The sequence below is a fragment of the Lontra canadensis genome, unplaced genomic scaffold, assembly GCF_010015895.1.
Source record: "Lontra canadensis isolate GAN:19392208 unplaced genomic scaffold, GSC_riverotter_1.0 scaffold69, whole genome shotgun sequence".
NCBI classification, from domain to species: Eukaryota; Metazoa; Chordata; class Mammalia; order Carnivora; family Mustelidae; genus Lontra; species Lontra canadensis.
Window position 1 is genome coordinate 10,086,504 of NW_022631063.1, and position 16,812 is coordinate 10,103,315.

Genomic DNA, 16,812 nt, shown 5'->3' on the forward strand with positions numbered 1-16,812 from the left:
ACCTGTGTTGGTGCTCATGTTACATTCCCTCCCTAGTCTTCGACTCCTGCAGCCCCCTCTACCCTCAGCTTCCGTCAGTTTATTGTCTAACTCTCCTGCAGCCAGTATGAACTCATTCCTTGTCTTCATGCTAGCACCTGTATGTGTGGGTGTTCTTTTTTACTGTCAATAATTCTCTTCTTTCGTGTTTCAAACTTCTTGTCACTGAGTGTTGCTTTCTTTTTCTTTTTCCCAGTCTGTACTTGATATTCATTGATAGCTGACTTTGGGATAAGATTTTAAAAATTCTTGCACCCTCCATGTCTATGGACCCTTATTTCTATGGTGTTGAAAATTAAAAAAATAGAAAGCTGGCAACATGACCACTGTTATCTTTGTTTTCTGAGAAAGCAGAAAGAAAATAGTGTTCTCTGGGGTTTCATTTTCAACTTGTTTTTCTTACGAGGCAACTTTCTTGGAACCATTTCATCTTCGTCATGGATTTAACAGATGTGTGTGCTAGAACTCCCCAGTTTGAATCTGCAGCGCAGCTCTGCAGACCCTCAGGCTTCCTGATAGTTCTGTTGTTATATGTCATTAAGATGTGTGTTGTTGAAAATTCACAACCAAGTATTGTTTGTTTCTTCATGTGTTTATTTTTAACCCTCAGTCATTGTTCATGTTACTGTTCATGTCAATATATGTTTAATCTACCCCCCATTTTAACTATTTGCGAGAAATGATTTCTGTTCCTGTTTTTATCCTACTGCTTGATAAAAAATCATGTTAAACTCTGTCTTTCAGCCAGTTCAGCCATACCTTTTGAACATAGGCCAGTTTGTTGTTTGATGGAATTATCTGATGGGAGTATCTCTTCAGTGTGTTTGCCTCTTTTTTTGACCTGGAAAAGTTTGGACATAACTATTGGGTAGCGTGTTTTACCCACTCTTTCCTATCGTATGCATTTTTACCTTTCAAGATGATTCTGAAACCATCCTCAAGGAAAGCTACAAGCAATTTCTGCATTTCTTGTTTGGTTTTGGTTTGGATTGTTTTGCTTCTAGCCAAGTCTGCTGTCTTTAGCTGCAAAAAATTCTGGCAACTTTCCTTCAAAATGTGCATAATTGGATGTTGTTGTAAGAGTCACATTTCTGCATAGTTATAGCTCAGGATTTTCCCAGGCAAGATATAAAAAAGGTTTGGGCTCATTTGTATCTCCACAATGATAAAACATGTAACTGAAATAGACATACAAACATATCTTATGCTTCTTAGATCTACTGTTGTGTGTACCAGTAAATAATTGTCTGTGGCCTGAGTGTGCCAACATCTTCACTGTCAAGTTCATTGTGGAAAGTTTAAAGAGTGACATTAGGTGCCATAGTCTTCAGTGATTCCTGACGTTTTTTCTTTTTTAAAAATTCTTTTTTTAAGATTTTATTTGTTTATTTGACAGACAGAGATCACAAGTAGGCAGAGGGTGGGGTGGGAAGAAGGCTCCCCGCTGAGCAGAGAGCCCGATGTTGGGCTCCATCCCAGGACCCTGAGATCACGAAGGCAGAGGCCCCAACCCACTGAGCCACCCAGGCGCCCCAGATTTCTGACGTTTTGATGGATGAATTTTTTACTGACTTGGACAAAGTGTATGCACTGCTTGTGCACAGATGGGTCTAAATTTCTACCAGGTGAAATCTTGGAAGCTATTTCAGTCAGGGAGCTCAAGGTCATTAGAGGATGAATGCAGCAACAGATAGTCATTCATATAGGACATGCATTGTCATTTTAAGATGGAAAGAGGAAAAATACATCTATCAAAAAAAAAACATCTTAATTTAGATTGCTTTTGTTATGGGGACACTCACTAAAACAGAAAATGGAGCTATTTATAATCTCATGTTTGTAAACAAAACATTTTATTTATCACATTTTAAGCAATTCCAGTAGGAAGTTGCACTAGTTTGTGGAAGCCAGTAAATTTTTTACAGCCAAAAGGGGGAAAATAAAAGCTTCTATGGATTCATCAAGAAATCACACTTCCTGGCGTGAACACTGAGGCGGAAGAGTGCCAGCTGTACGCACTGGTGACGATAGCATAATCAGTTCTCGCCAAAGACATTGCTCACTGTTTCTGCACTGCAGAGTTGATTCTGGGGATTCCCATATAACGTCAAAGTACCAAATGTGCAGTATTTTTACTGACACGTAAAAATTTTTATGACCCATGGTTTTCAGGAAGAAACTTGACATTGACCAAGATGGAAAGCCAGAAGTCGACTGCATATTCATGTGATAAGTTCTTTTAAAAAAATCAAATCTCAGAAATTTTAAAATTTTAAATGAATTTTTTAAATCCCAAAAATCTTTCAGTAAAATTTATGCTCTGAATAGAAGCTCCCTCTGTCCCATGGCTGCCCTTTCATTCTCAGGCAGTACTGGATATCACTAAGGATGATGAGTATGTTCCCTGAGAAGCACAAAGAGCAGTGGGGAAGCACAGGCTTTGGATCTCTATTTCTACTTCCTGTGTGTGACTTCAAGGCAGTTGTCATGGGGCACCAATCTAGAAGAGGTTCTGAAACATCAACAGAAATAAGAAGTGGAGAAAATTGAACTTACCTAGGTTTCCCAGATAAAATGTAAGACACTCAATTAAATTTGAATTTCAGAAAAATATAAATATGTTCTGGTTATTGCAATGGGACATAATTATACTAAAAATTATTCATTCTGTATCTGAAATTCAAATTTAAGTGGGTGTCCTGTTTTGCATTTGCAAAACCTGGCGACTCTAGACTTACCACACTCTTAATTCAAAGGATGCTGTTTAGGACTGGCAGATGCACTATAATGAGGTGCTGAGAGAGTGGATTAGTAAGGTGCTCATGACTAACCACAGACAGTTTAACTCTCTTCTAAAGAAGGTGGTACTAATTAAATGCAGGCTTAGTTTTTGTTGGCATTATTCATGGTATGTGTACGTACAGTCACTTAGTTTGGATGTTGGCTTGCATTTTCACTAAGTAGGATATGCAGAGCTGGGCCATGGCCGAGTTGCTTGAGGGAACACAGGAGCTAAGGGTTGCCAATGCCTGGTCTTCCTATGTATTCCCCTATCATGTTCTCAGCCTTTCTGCTAAGTAAACAATGAATTAATATAGCCAGAGAATGTCTGAAGTGGCCCCCAGTTGTCAGCTTGCCTGGGGCAGTCACACATCTCTGGTGGACCTGATTGAAAATATGGTGGGTAGGAGTACAATCAGTGGACCAGGTTCCAGTTCTGGCTCCTTCTTCTGACTGAGAGATTGGGGGAAAGTTACTCAATACCTCCAGGCTCAGTTTTCCCATCCTCAGGATAATAGTACCTACCTTAAAAGAGTATCATGAGGATTAAATGAGTTAATTTATGTAAAGCAAGTGTTGGCTTCTAATAAGAGTACAATAAATGGCAGATGCTCTTTTTACTGTTATTTTCCAACACAATGCGTGCCAGATTGTATTGAATTGTTTGCCTATGGGGTTATTGTTTGCCTATGGTGTTATGTTTGCCTTATTTGAATGTACTCATCTTGAGGAGAGTATCATGGTGACATACAGTAGGCACTGGATGAATGCTAAGGTGAAGACTGTTGCCATTTACTGTCACTCCTCCATTGGTTCCTGAACAATCACACTTGCAGAACTGGTCCCTTACACCAAAACTTCCCAACCGAAGTGTTGGTCCTTCGGCCTGAGGGATTGATTCCCTCAGCCTTTGAGGTGGCCTGAGCATTAGCAGTGGCTGGGGAACATTGATCTGTTTATCTCAGCCATTTTCTTTCTTTTTTTTTTTTTTAATTTTTATTTATTTTTTTAATTTCTTTTCAGTGTTCCAGAATTCATTGCTTAGGCACCACACCCAGTGCTTCATACAATAAGTGCCCTCGATAATACCCACCACCAGGCTCACCCAACCTCCCACCCGCCTCCCCTCCAAAACCGTCAGTTTGTTTCTCAGAGTCCACAGTCTCTCATGGTTCATCTCTCCCTCCAGTTTCCCCCAACTCCCTTCTCCTCTCCATCTCCCCATGTCCTCTGTGTTATTCCTTATGCTCCACAAATAAGCGAAAGCATATGATAATTAACTCTCTCTGCTTGACTTATTTCACTTAGCATAATCTCCTCCGGTCCCGTCCATGTTGATACAAAAGTTGGGTATTCATCCTTTCTGATGGAGGCATAATACTCCATAGTATATATGGACCACATCTTCCTTATCCATTCGTCCGTTGAAGGGCATCTTGGTTCTTTCCACAGTTTGGTGACTGTGGCCATTGCTGCTATAAACATTGGGGTACATATGGCCCTTCTTTTCACTTCATCTGTATCTTTGGGGTAAATACCCAGTAGTGAAATTGCAGAGTCATAGGGAAGCTCTATTTTTAATTTCTTAAGGAATCCCACACTGTTTTCCAAAGTGGCTGTACCAACTTGCATTCCCACCAACAGTGTAAGAGGATTCCCCTTTCTCCACATCCTCTGCAACACACGTTGTTTACTGTCATGTTCATTTTGACCATTCTAACTGGTGTAAGTTGGTATCTCAATGTGGTTTTGATTTGAATCTCCCTGATGGCTAGTGATGATGAACATTTTCTCATGTGTCTGTTAGCCTTTTGTATGTCTTCTTTGGAGAAGTGTCTGTTCATCTCAGCCATTTTCTATGAGTGCCATGACTTTTAAAAAGGTTGGAAGGCTCTGTTAGGCTGTAGTGTAAAATGTTCAGTGGTTACAGAGTTATATATATATAGTTTGGTACAACTTGTGAGAAGTAAAACAGGTTTTAGATTTTTGCTAGCTAGCCTGCTAGATAAAGATTGGAAAATATACAGTAGATTGAGGCTGTTTGAGGAGGTTACAATTGTCGGTGAGTTTTCCCCCTAATATTTTTCCCAATGTATTTCTGTAATTAAGAGGGGAAATAAGTATTATTTTTAAAACTTTTTTATTTTTAGTGTTACTTTTAAAACGTTAATTTACGTGTACCTTCACGTAAGTTGACTCCTAACAATGAGGTAAAAGTACAGTTGTTATATCATAAACAATAGAGCGGCCTAGGGTGAGGGTTAAATAAAAGGGTACATTTAAACTATGAAGAAAAATGTGTTTCTCAAGGAAAAATAAAAAATGTTGTCCATCCAGGAGAAACTAATAACCGTTGAAATTTAGACACTGATACAAAGAGAATTTTTGAATTCAGAGACTAAAAAAATCAACATATTTAAAATAGACTAAAAAATCATTTCAATATTCATTATAAAATGAATTTAATGAGTTAAGGATTCACTCAATACTACTGTGTTTGTTGAGTGACCATGTGAATAACCAAGTGCCTATTGTGTGCCAGGACTCTGCTAAGCAAGAGTCAAGTTTATTTTCTTACCAAAGCATTTTGTGTTTTTTGTTTATTTGTACTAGTTGGATTATAAAGCCAGGATTATTAATTTGCCTTAAACACCTGCTTCCTGAATTTGTTCAGGAAATGAGCATATTTCCAACTCTTCCAGGAAATGTCGATAACCACTTTATCTCTTTCTTGGATTAAACTCATTAAATTGACTTCCATCTGAATGTCTAGAGTGTTCTCCTTTCCATTTAGTATTCTTGGTCCACCCAGAAATGTAGTGTCACTTTTTGCACATTTACATTGCTTTTCAAAGATCATTTCTATTGGTGTGGTATTTTTTCCCCAAAAAAAGTTTATTGGTGTCTGAAGATCTCAGATTTTTTACTGTAGAAGATGATGTATTAATACGAGAAGGAATCAATATTGTAAACAAGTGGTCATGCCACATGAGTAACAAACCATAATTATAAACACACATAGAAAAATTACTATTATAATCAAATAAAACCATAATAAAAATGATCTGACACCTTTCATGATTTACATATCTGTACTTGGACAGCAGTGTAATTAGGGACAAATGGTTCATATGATGTTCAAGTAAATGACTATAATTAGGATTACTTTCATGCAGTTAAGCCATATTTTTAGTCATTCTGTGTACCCTTTCATCATCTTCACACGCCCACTGACACTTGCAGATGGGAAAAGACAAAGGTCTGGAATCTTACTCATACAGCTGGTGGGCCCTGTCGTCCATCTTTCCCTGCCTTAGCCCTGAGAGTCCCTATGTCCTCTTGGTGTGTCTCCTTAGCTCTCCCAACCTCCCTTCTCTCAACAACAGTGCCTTTTCACTCAGAACTACATTCTGCTCTACTCTACCATCCTGGAGTGGTGGAATGAGGCAGCAGACACTTGAGAGCCAAAAGAATGAAGATTGCCTAGTTACATGGGGAGGGAGACAAATGGTGAGTAAGGAAGAAAGTGGACTGTGAATTATACAAATTGTCTGTGCTTCCTTGATATCTAGGAGAGCACCTGCAGAAAGGTCAAATGAGAGGTTTGTCTAAGTTAGGTGCATGTATAACTTATTGTCCAAACTGGGATACTTTCGAGAGTGAATGGGGGAGTATTAACAATTTCACTGGGACTATAGGTATGAGCAATGATTGTTTCAGGGAAAACTGGACTTAGTGCCACACTATTTCTAAGTGGGCAATGGAGAGAGAAGAAGAGAGCTATAGTTATTGTCACACCTGAATGAACATGACATATGGAGCTCTAGGGCTCTGTCCTAATTAGTCTCTATACCTTTTGTCCCTTTCTCTTCCAGTTCATTCCCTGTGAGAAGACAGATTTTCCAAATTATTGCTCTAGCTTTTTCAGGTCTTTAAAATCTCCACTGGTCCTCCATGGTTAGCAGAATAAAGTCTGTACCCTTACCAGCTGGCTTTCCAGCCCTGCCCCATAGGGTTCCAATCTTATTTCTCAGTTTTCCTCTTTGAGAAACCATTGGAACTTCAAACCATTGAAACTACGGACAACTATGGACCTGTAATTTGTTACTCCATGTCTTTGCTCATGCTTTATCACCCTGTTGCCTGGAAACCTACCTTATGTTTTTACTTATACAATTTCTGTCCACTTTCCATGACCCAGTTCAATTTTCAGCTAAAATGCTGTGGAAAATTGAGAATTGGAAGAAAAACATTCTCTGTGAAGCCTTCTCTACTCGCTCTTGTCTTGTCCAGCTCTCAGTCCCCAGGAGTTTTTATATAGATATCTGTGTACCTTTATATGGACCCACAAGACTGCTTTCATCCTTGTATTAGCATCATTTAGACAGAGGTCTTAGATCCCCTTATAGATCAGAAGTTGCTTTAGGGCATAATCAAAGTATCATTCTTCTGTAATTCTCAAAAGCTTTGCACTTGGTCCACACACAGTGGACTTGTTGAATAAAAGAGGTTAGAGACTGAAATTCAGAATTCTAATAATGTTCTTTATCTTTGCTTGGGTGAAGAAAAGCTGTGAGACAAAGGTAATTCCTATTTTGCTTGCTCAGAGACTTGGGACTGGTGTGGGTGTGAGCATCTAATTCTTGCTGGCCCTGAGGAGTGGCTCCCTATTCCTTATAGGAGGACTAGAAGAGGTGGACCAGATTCTGGCACTTAGGAAGGCTGTTATGACCTCTCAAACTAGATCTATTTGTTAGGCGTAGACAGAGAGTCACAGTATTCTGTTACTAAATGGAGTATACATGACTGTCACAAGGCCTCTCTCTGATACAGGCATCAGTCTGCCACTGGCCCTTTGGGAACTCTGTCTCTAGGCATCTTATTGCCTGGGTAGTCATAATCGCTGGGTGCAATCATTCAAACTTACCTGAAATTATATGCAAGGGTGGCTTTCTTTTTATGAAACCAGCACTCTAGATAACAGCCTACCTGGTTTGGACTATTAATTCTGATCACTTTGGAAACCAAAATGACTAACACTATAAAGAAAGACTGTCAAATTGAATCTTCACCCCTGACTAATCATAATCTCTGCCATATGTCCTTGGCACAAATCGTGTTGCTGCCTGGGGCACTTCATCCTCTGCAGTGAGGCGTGCTGGAAATTTGTATTGGTGAGGACTGCTCTTGCCATTTTACACTCTGAAAGGGTACCACAACCTATTTCCAAAAAGAATGAAATTCAAGGCATCTATTTTCCCTAGTATTCATGGGGTTGGAACTATAGAAATAAGGTTTCTTAGATTAGGTGGGTATGACACAATATTAGCTGACAGGACCCTAAACTACATAATCTCTAGTTTATAGGCCATAGCTATACCATATAGAAAACATTATTGCAACCAAATTCCTGAGTGTACTTTGACTTAGCCATAGATATGGAAGCCCCAATCCAATTTGGTCAAGGTATTTAGATTCTAAGATGCAAAGTACCTGATTTATTTTTATTTATTATTTACTTGTTGGCTCTCTACATAATTTCTCTAGACTTTTCTAAAGATGGACAGAATCAGAGAGATAATTTAGCCTCATGGCTCCCTTTTGGATAGAAGGAAGCCAAAAGTAGAGAGGTTAAGTAACTGCTTGAGGTAGTACAGCTTGTTAGTGGTAATGCTTAATGTAAGTGACATGATAACACTTCCACCACATTCTTTTGGTCACAGAGTCAGCCCAGAGCCATTAGGAGGGCAAATAAGTCTCAATTCTTGAGATAGAGATAATGGCAAAGCATGTGTGGCCATCTTTAACACACCATAATTATAAAGTAGAAATTTTGCTTCATAACATTTCAGGCTCCTTAAAGATATTTACTGCCCTTTTAATTGAAAAAAATTTCAGCTATTTTTTCTTCATTTTTTTCTTTTCTATTTTCTCTCTTTTTTCTTTCTGAAACTTCAATTACATGTAGGTTAAACTCTTAATATTTTTCCACAGTTCAGTGAATCTCCATTTTATTATTTTTTATCCTTTTTTTCTCTTTATGCTTTAGTTGGGATAGTTTCCACTGCCTGCCTTAAGATTCACCATTTTGTTTTTCTGCAGTGCCCAATATACTCTTAAGCCCATCCAGTGAATTTTTTCCCTCCTTTCATATTTATAATGGTTGTTTCAAAAAAGTCCTTGTTTGTTATTTTCACCATGTCTGGGTCATCTCTGGGTCTGTTTCTCTTGATGTTTTCTGCTTATGAGTCACTTTTTTGGTTTGTTTCCTTGCGTGTATAGTGATTTCTGATTGTATGTTGGAGATTATGAGCTCTGATACTGAAAGTCTCAGATTTGTTACTTTCTTTAAAGCCTTTTATTAAAGCTTATTTTTGAGCCTTGTTGGTCTAGGTCTTGGGCTAGAATGGCTTTTTTGGAGTCTCAGTTGAATGTCCAGGCTGATCAGTGAGATCTGTCTACCCTCGCTGGCCAGAGCTGCTATCTCTCAGCACTGTGTGACCTCCAATATCCCCATTCAGCTTCTACTCCCTAGGAACTATTGTCTACCAGGCCTCTCCATGAGTATTGACCTGCACATTTGCAGTTACTGACTTAAGAAGACCCCTATGCTGAATTTTGGAGCTCTTTCTATGAACAGCTCCCTTCTCTTTGGTTTACTTCACTGCAGATTCCAGCCACATCAACATCCATCAATTCTGATTGCTGCCCCACCAGCCCCATGAGAATGCCATGCTCTAATTGGGTTCTCTTTCTTTGCCTGTATTCCAGAAAGTGACCCATGCAAAACTCCAGAGTTATTGTGTGGATTACCACTTGTATTCCCCTTCTTTCTGGGATCATAGTCATGTGTTACCATTAGCCCAATACCTGAAAACAGTTGCTTCATGTCTTTTTTTCAACTTTATGTTGTTTACTGTGGGAAGGTTAGTCTGGCACCAGTTACTCCATCATAATAGAAAAATAGAAGTTCTCTTCTTTTTATATTGAGACAGTAGTTTTTTTTTTTTTAACAAATAAGACATTTATTTTATTTTTTAAAAGTATAAATTGTCATTCTATATCATGAAATGACTCATCTATAGCATCAAATATAGAGATGATTTTGCTAGTGAACTAAAGACACCTATAGGGTGGTGTGCCTGGGTGGCTCAGTCAGTTAAGCGTCTGCCTTTGGTCCAGGTCATGATCCCAGGGTTCCAGAATCGAGCCCTGCATCAGGCTTCCTGCTCAGCTGGGAGTCTTCTTCTCCCTCTGCCTTTCACCCTGTTCATGCTCTCTCTCTCAAATAAATAAATAAAATCTTTAAAAAATAATAAAAATAAAGACACCTACAGGGCTTTCTTTGTTGGCTTAAAACCCATTGGTTTGGGGCGCCTGGGTGGCTCAGTGGGTTAAAACCTCTGCCTTCAGCTCTGGTCATGATCCCAGGGTCCTGGGATCAAGCCCCATATCAAGCTCTCTGCTCAGCGAGGAGCCTGTTTCCCCCTCTCTCTCTGCCTGCCTCTCTGCCTACTTGTGATCTCTGTCGGTTGAATAAATAAATAAAATATTTAAAAAACAAAAACAAAAACAAAAAAACCCTGTTGGTTTTAGGTCAAAATGGTACTTATCTACCCTGACATGCTAAGTTCGTTGTTCTGTCTTGAGTTCTTTGCTGAAAGCCCTGGAATTCTGTTATCTAGTCTTCCTTATGAGAACTGACCACTTAAGCCTTCAGAATCTCATCACCGATGTAGAGACCTGTCTTCATTCAATGGGTTTACATAGGAATTTTTTTTATTCCTATCTACTATTTATCAATTAAGGTAAAATATAGGCCCACCTCCCCTAATTTAAATATACTTATATCCATTACAAGTATGGTGGGGCCAGAGATAGTTACCACATCAGCCTGAGTATCTCCATGCAAGAATAAAAAACTCCCTTGTAGTTGTTGGTGCTATATTGTGTATTCTAGTTTAGAACAATTTTGAATTTGGACCTAATTCAGTGGACTTCTCTGAGAGCATCTCGTTTGAAAATGGTATCTGTTCTCTTTGTTTCTAGGATACAGCTTGAGAACTGCCTTATTTCCATTTCCCATGTAGTTTTTACCTTCAGAAAAGGCTGAGTAATATTACATTTGTGAATATTTAGGTTTCCTTAATTGGTCATGAAAATTAGCAGGGGCTCACATGAGGAAAAATATAAATGTATCCTCTAAGAAATCTTCGTGTGTTATTGAAGTGATTCTTTGTGCTTTCTTTCACTGAGAACACCAGCAGTCTGAGGATTCATTATTACTCTGATCTGCTAAGTGTGGTAGAAAACAGTAAAAACTTTGTGAGACAGATAGTTTCTTATCCAAAAAGTGATCTAATTTCCTTTAAAATAGTATTAACTTTTAATAATAATCCACTCACATGTACAAATACAACAAGCACAAAAGTATATTTATTCTTCAGCAACGTTCATTGGGCAGCTACTCTATACTAGATACTGTTCAAGGTACCAGAGCTATAGCAGTAATCCAAACAGAAAAAAATCCCTGCCTTCCTGGAGCTTACATTCTAGTGGAGGCAATCACCCAAATAAATAATTATTGTTACTATAAATACTATGTTAGGAAGTGTCCAGTGCTAAAGAAAAAAAAAAATCTTGGGTCAGGTATTGTAGAAAAAAAAGAAAGTGGGTCAGGAACTGCTGAGAGAGCTGAGTTAAGGTGGGCGGCCAGGGCAGGCTCACTGAGAAGAGAATTGGTCCTCAGGCTGGCAGTAGGTGAGAGGTGAGTCACACCAGGATCTGGGGACAGAGCAACCCTGGCAGAAGGAATAGCCATCGCAAAAGCTCTGAGGTGGCCCATGGCCTTCAAGGTGCAGTAAAGTCACACACCTGTGGGTCTGGAGAAGGGATTTAGAGGGGAGTAGTTGAAGAGGAGTTTCCAAAGGAAAGAGGTATCAAGCTTGGGGGCCAGACTATCCACTATTGTAGTACCATACCCACTTCTCTTTTAAAGCCAGAGATTTCCAACCAGCTGATCCAGCAAGGGGATGTGTTTTCAAAACTCCCTGCTAAATAAAATATTTTAAAAGTGGGGAGGCAACGCCTGAGCGGCTCAGTTGGTTAGGCATCTGTCTTCCACTCAGGTCAGGATCCTGGGATTCAGCCCCTTCCTTGGGCTCCCTGATTGTTGGGGAGCTTCCTTCTCCCAGTCCTCCTTACTTATGCTCTCTGTCTCTCTCTCTGTGTCTCTCAAATAAATAAATAAATAAAATCTTTTTTAAAAAATCTTTAAAAAAAAAAAACCTCCCTGCTAAATCTTTAAAAACAAAACAAAACAAAACAAAACAAAACAAAACAAAACCTCCCTGCTAAAAATGTGCTTCTCTCCAATGCTTCTCCTGGGCCTTGTATCCTATGCCTCAGGCAGTTTGGGAGGGATGAAAGATTGAGAATCACTCTTCTTAGGTAAACTAAAGTCCTCCTAGCCTCTGCCCCCATCCTCCATATTCTTCCTTTCTTTCTCCTTCAAGGGTGTCCTTCTGGTTGCCCAGAAATAGAGAGCACTAAGAAAGGAAGATTATCAGAAGGCTCTGATTCAAGAGATTCCTATTTTCTAATCCTCATGACCCAAAGCCCTGAGAGCTCTCCAAATATTTAATTATACCAGTGGCAGTTTTCTGAACAGAGTTGTCTCAAATTTGAGTATAGCACTAGATATGTGGAGTGATTTTTGAGAGCCCTGCTTACTATGGTGACAATTACATAGAAGAAAAAAAGTCATCAGTTCAAACTTACCTGGAAAGCATTTTAAAGAAGCATTAGTTATCTGAGTCACGCTAGAAGCCATTTTAAAAAATTTAACTAGCCAAAAGAAATTATTTTTAACTTAATGCTGGTAGAGCAGGTGTATTGCTTAGGGAAAATTATGAAAACTTTATGTGCTCTTTGGGGTCCAGTAGGCAATTTGGCTGGGGTCCTGGACCTCCGGCTGGGGGTGTGTTGTAGAGAGACTTAGGCCCAGCATGAAGATCCTGTACTGAGTTTAGATGCTCAGGTACCATCAGAGAAAATTTTTTAAAAGGGTCTGTTACAATTGGACAAGCCTGTACTTTGATTTTATATTTTCATTTTAATTGTAATAAGACAAATGGCAGCACACTAAGCCTCATCTAAAAGGTTTCTCTCTTTCCCTTCTCACTAACAACAGCAGGGTGGGCATTATTCAGATGTTAGCGGGGTTGTCCCTGCCCTCTGCCTGAAAGCAGGCTCTTTCAACTGTCTGAATAGTCCCAGGCCCCAGACCTGGCATCTCACACCATGGGACAGATGACAGCGTGGCCGTCTGTGAAAGTGAGGTGGCGGTATTCTGACCCCTCGTATTTCTCTGCTAGGGCCAAAATGGTAGTCCAGAGCGACCTGCAGGCACAACTCTCTTCTTTGGGACACCAAGGGGGCAGTTTTCACTTTACTCTTTCATAAAGACATAAAAGCAAGCAGGCCTGATTTCTAGCCAGGGAAGCATGAAGGCCAGGAATTTGCAGACTTCACGTGCTCTGCTCCCTGACGGCGGATGTGCGGGCCATATTTTGGAAGGGTCACAGAGGTCTTGGTGTGCCTTGTGACAGTCAGTCTTAGCTGTGAGGATAAAAAGCTGTAGTTGCTCCTGAGTTTCAGGATCCATCAAGGGGATTTGCTTGAGAATCACCCTGAACACGGGCTGAATCAGGAGCCTAGAGAGGATTTCGGCCATTGATTGAGTCAAGGGATATGTGTGTGTGTGTGTGTGTGTGTGTGTGTGTGTCTGTTTAAAGAAAAAGACATTTTCACGGGTACTTGTTAAAGATGGTAAGCAGACTCTATACAGGACAATAGGATTTTACAGTTGGAGTGAGAGATTAGGTTCTGCTCTGAGTATAGCTCAGGATACAAGGAGCAGGGCAGGGGGTGGTCATGGGGTAGAACATTACTAAGAGGAAACATCAGGTGTAAGGGGGGGATTGGGCTAAACTGACCTAACAGGATTCTTGCTGAAGACAAGGTTGATCAAATATCACCTGGGGGATGCGGCAGGATGAGAAACCAGAGCCTATGTCAAAGTGGTCAGATATGGAGGGTGGGAGGTTCTGTTGTTACATGAACTTAGCAGGATTCTTGCTAAAACTGCATTTCATAAGGAAGGGCACAGATGGACCTAAGAAAAGATTCAGAAGTCTAAGTAAATTTGGTCAACAAACAATCCTTGTAAGCATGTATGTGTTGTGTTTGTGTATGTGTATGTGCACATTTGTGTGTGTGTATCTCTGTGTGTATGCATCTCTGTATGTTTGTGTCCCTGTGTGCATGTGCCTCTGTGTGTGTGTGTGTGTGTGTGTGTGTGTGTGTGGTGAGGGGTTGGTGAGTAAGAAACTCATAGGGAGAAGAGTCATTCAGCCGATCTCCAGGGGGAGGAGCTGTAGCTATACACTACATTTTTAGGACTAAATGAACAGTGATGGGTCTGTAGTCATAAAAAGACAAATTTAGGAAAGGACTGATTTTAGGAAGAATATACAATAATGCCTGCATTAAGTCTTTGTAGAGCTCTCGTCCTTCAATGATGTCTTCTCAAGCTATCACTTCTTTTTTTTTTCCAGTTTGAAACCATACTTTATTTTTAATGTAGCTAGAAATCCAATAACTATATATTTTTAAGCAAAAAAAAAAAAACCCTTTACTTTTCCTTCTTATACCATTGTTAGCGTAAGAAAAAACACTTCTGGTTTAGAAATGATACTGAGTTTCTATGAAAATGAATGTACTTTGTATTTGTGGAACTTAAGAGCACAGGACACATTTTCAAGAGACCAATTTTACTTTTACCCACTTATGGTAATATCTGCAATGTTAGAATGTACTTAAGTAATATATAATTAAGTAAAAAGTAAATCAAATAAGGAACCCAAAAGGAACTGGTCTTCTTGGGTTATTCACAGCACACATTAGAAAATTTGAGAGAGAACACACATTACCAACAAAAAAACCACTGATAAGCTCAAACACAAGTTTATACGCTGAGTATTTTTAAAGGATTTAAAAAGCATGCTCAGTTAGCATACAGCCTTTTCTCACTTATATAACAGATGCATTTCTATTTGCTTGTGTACAGTAAAGGGTTAGAACCTGAATCAACTTACTTATGACTTCAGAAATGTGCTATTTCAGAAGTGATGTTCCTCTTCAGAATTCCCATTCCCTTCTTTCCTATTTTAATTGTGTTTCTTACCACGTTTCACCTTGGTAATTGATGTATGTGTACAAATCTTCCTAATTCAATTTTAACTTCCTTGGGGCAGGAGTCAATGCCTTGAGCGCCTTATTCTCTCTCATATACTAAGTAAATATTTGCAGATTGAATGTATTTTCAACAACTTCTTTCTGAATTTTGTTGACATTGTCAGTGAAACTTGTAATTAGTAAAGAGTAAACCTTTCAGTATTCTAAGTGGTTAATAATCATATAATTAAAATGATAACATGATAAGTGGTAAACATCTTGAGTTTCAAAGACTTTTGATATATCCGTGTTATCATCGGGCAGTATAAATACACATGATTTTAGTATACTAATACTCATCTCACCTCCGTGTCAAATGTTTTTGCTGGTAAAATACGGTTCATAATACCTGCTTCATCTAACGGGGCTGTGATGATGAAAATTTTCAAAGCCCTTTGTAAAGTAAATTGTGTTACAAAAAGATAAGATTGTCAAGCACAAGGTGTTTGAGATCCTATGGTTGTTATAATAAGAGAGAAAAAGAAAAACACACATGCACATCTATCTATAAAGGCTTCAAAAGACACATGAGAATAATAGTACATGTTTTTAAGTACTTTATTCCTTGTTTTCATTAAATACTTTTTTTAAAAGGTCTTTGAAACTAATAATGATAATGATGAAGATGATGATACTAATAATAATGATAGCTTCTGCAGCATTTTATAATTTATAAAATTATAATATTACGGTGTTATCTTGGATTTAACAGTTTATTAGGGAAGAGGACCTGCTCTTTATAACCCAAAGTTACTGTTAAAACAAAATGAGTCAAAACCAACCACGAAGTCATTTTAATACAAATGGATTTAGTTAACATTACACCCAATATTCTGAAATACATTTACTGATTTTCACAAAACATCTGGAAATTTAAAAAAAAATGCAAGTAAAGTATTTGAGGAAAGAAAGCATTCCATACATTCCCACAAGATGACAATACTTCTATAGTATGTTAGTGTTTCTTGGCTGAGCCTTCTGTTTATGAGAGTGGGAAGGCAGCTGGGTAGAGAGCAGCTCTGCCTCTGCCTCACCCATTCCCTCCTCTCTTCCCACACTTTGCACCCCCACCGTTCTGATTGTTGGGTGTTGGAATCTGCTCTCCTGGAGGTCCCCCAGACCTTCTGCAAGTGTTAGCACTGAGGGTTTTACTTAGCAGATTGACAAGGAGGTAGCCTTCCACATGGCAAGGGGTTTACCAATATTGATTATCATATTGCCAAATAATAGAAGTCATTTAAGGGGAGATGTTTTTGCTAATTTTATGGTTATTGCACATTTTTTCTCAAATGTCTATGTGTTATTATTTTGTGCTTTAATTAGTGCCTAGATAATCCTAAATTGACTGTATTAATATTCAAGAGCATATTAAACTTTCACACTGCCTAATGAATGCAGGCAGCACTGGGAATCCAGAACATTTACTATCCCTTGCACGCCCAACTTCAGTAGTTCCCATGTGTGCCTTTTCTGTGCCATAAAATAAGGTCCAGATCAGAATATAATGGCACCCTCATTACAGTACTTACCATACAGTATTCCAATTTTGGTTACATGACTCCCTCCCACAGTGGAGTGTGAGCTTCTTGTGGATAGGGTTGTATCTTGGTTACACTTGTTCTTCCAGGGAAAGGTGTCTAATATACAGTAGGAAAGCAATAAGCAAATGTGCATTCATAAAGGGATGTGTTAGGT

General features: G+C 38.9%; 1 protein-coding gene across 3 annotated transcripts in view; it reads left to right on the forward strand.

Annotated features, from left to right (window-relative positions):
* RAPGEF4 (Rap guanine nucleotide exchange factor 4) overlaps positions 1 to 16,812 on the forward strand; it is a 294,249-nt gene that overhangs the window by 38,740 nt on the left and 238,697 nt on the right. The window lies entirely within an intron of this gene.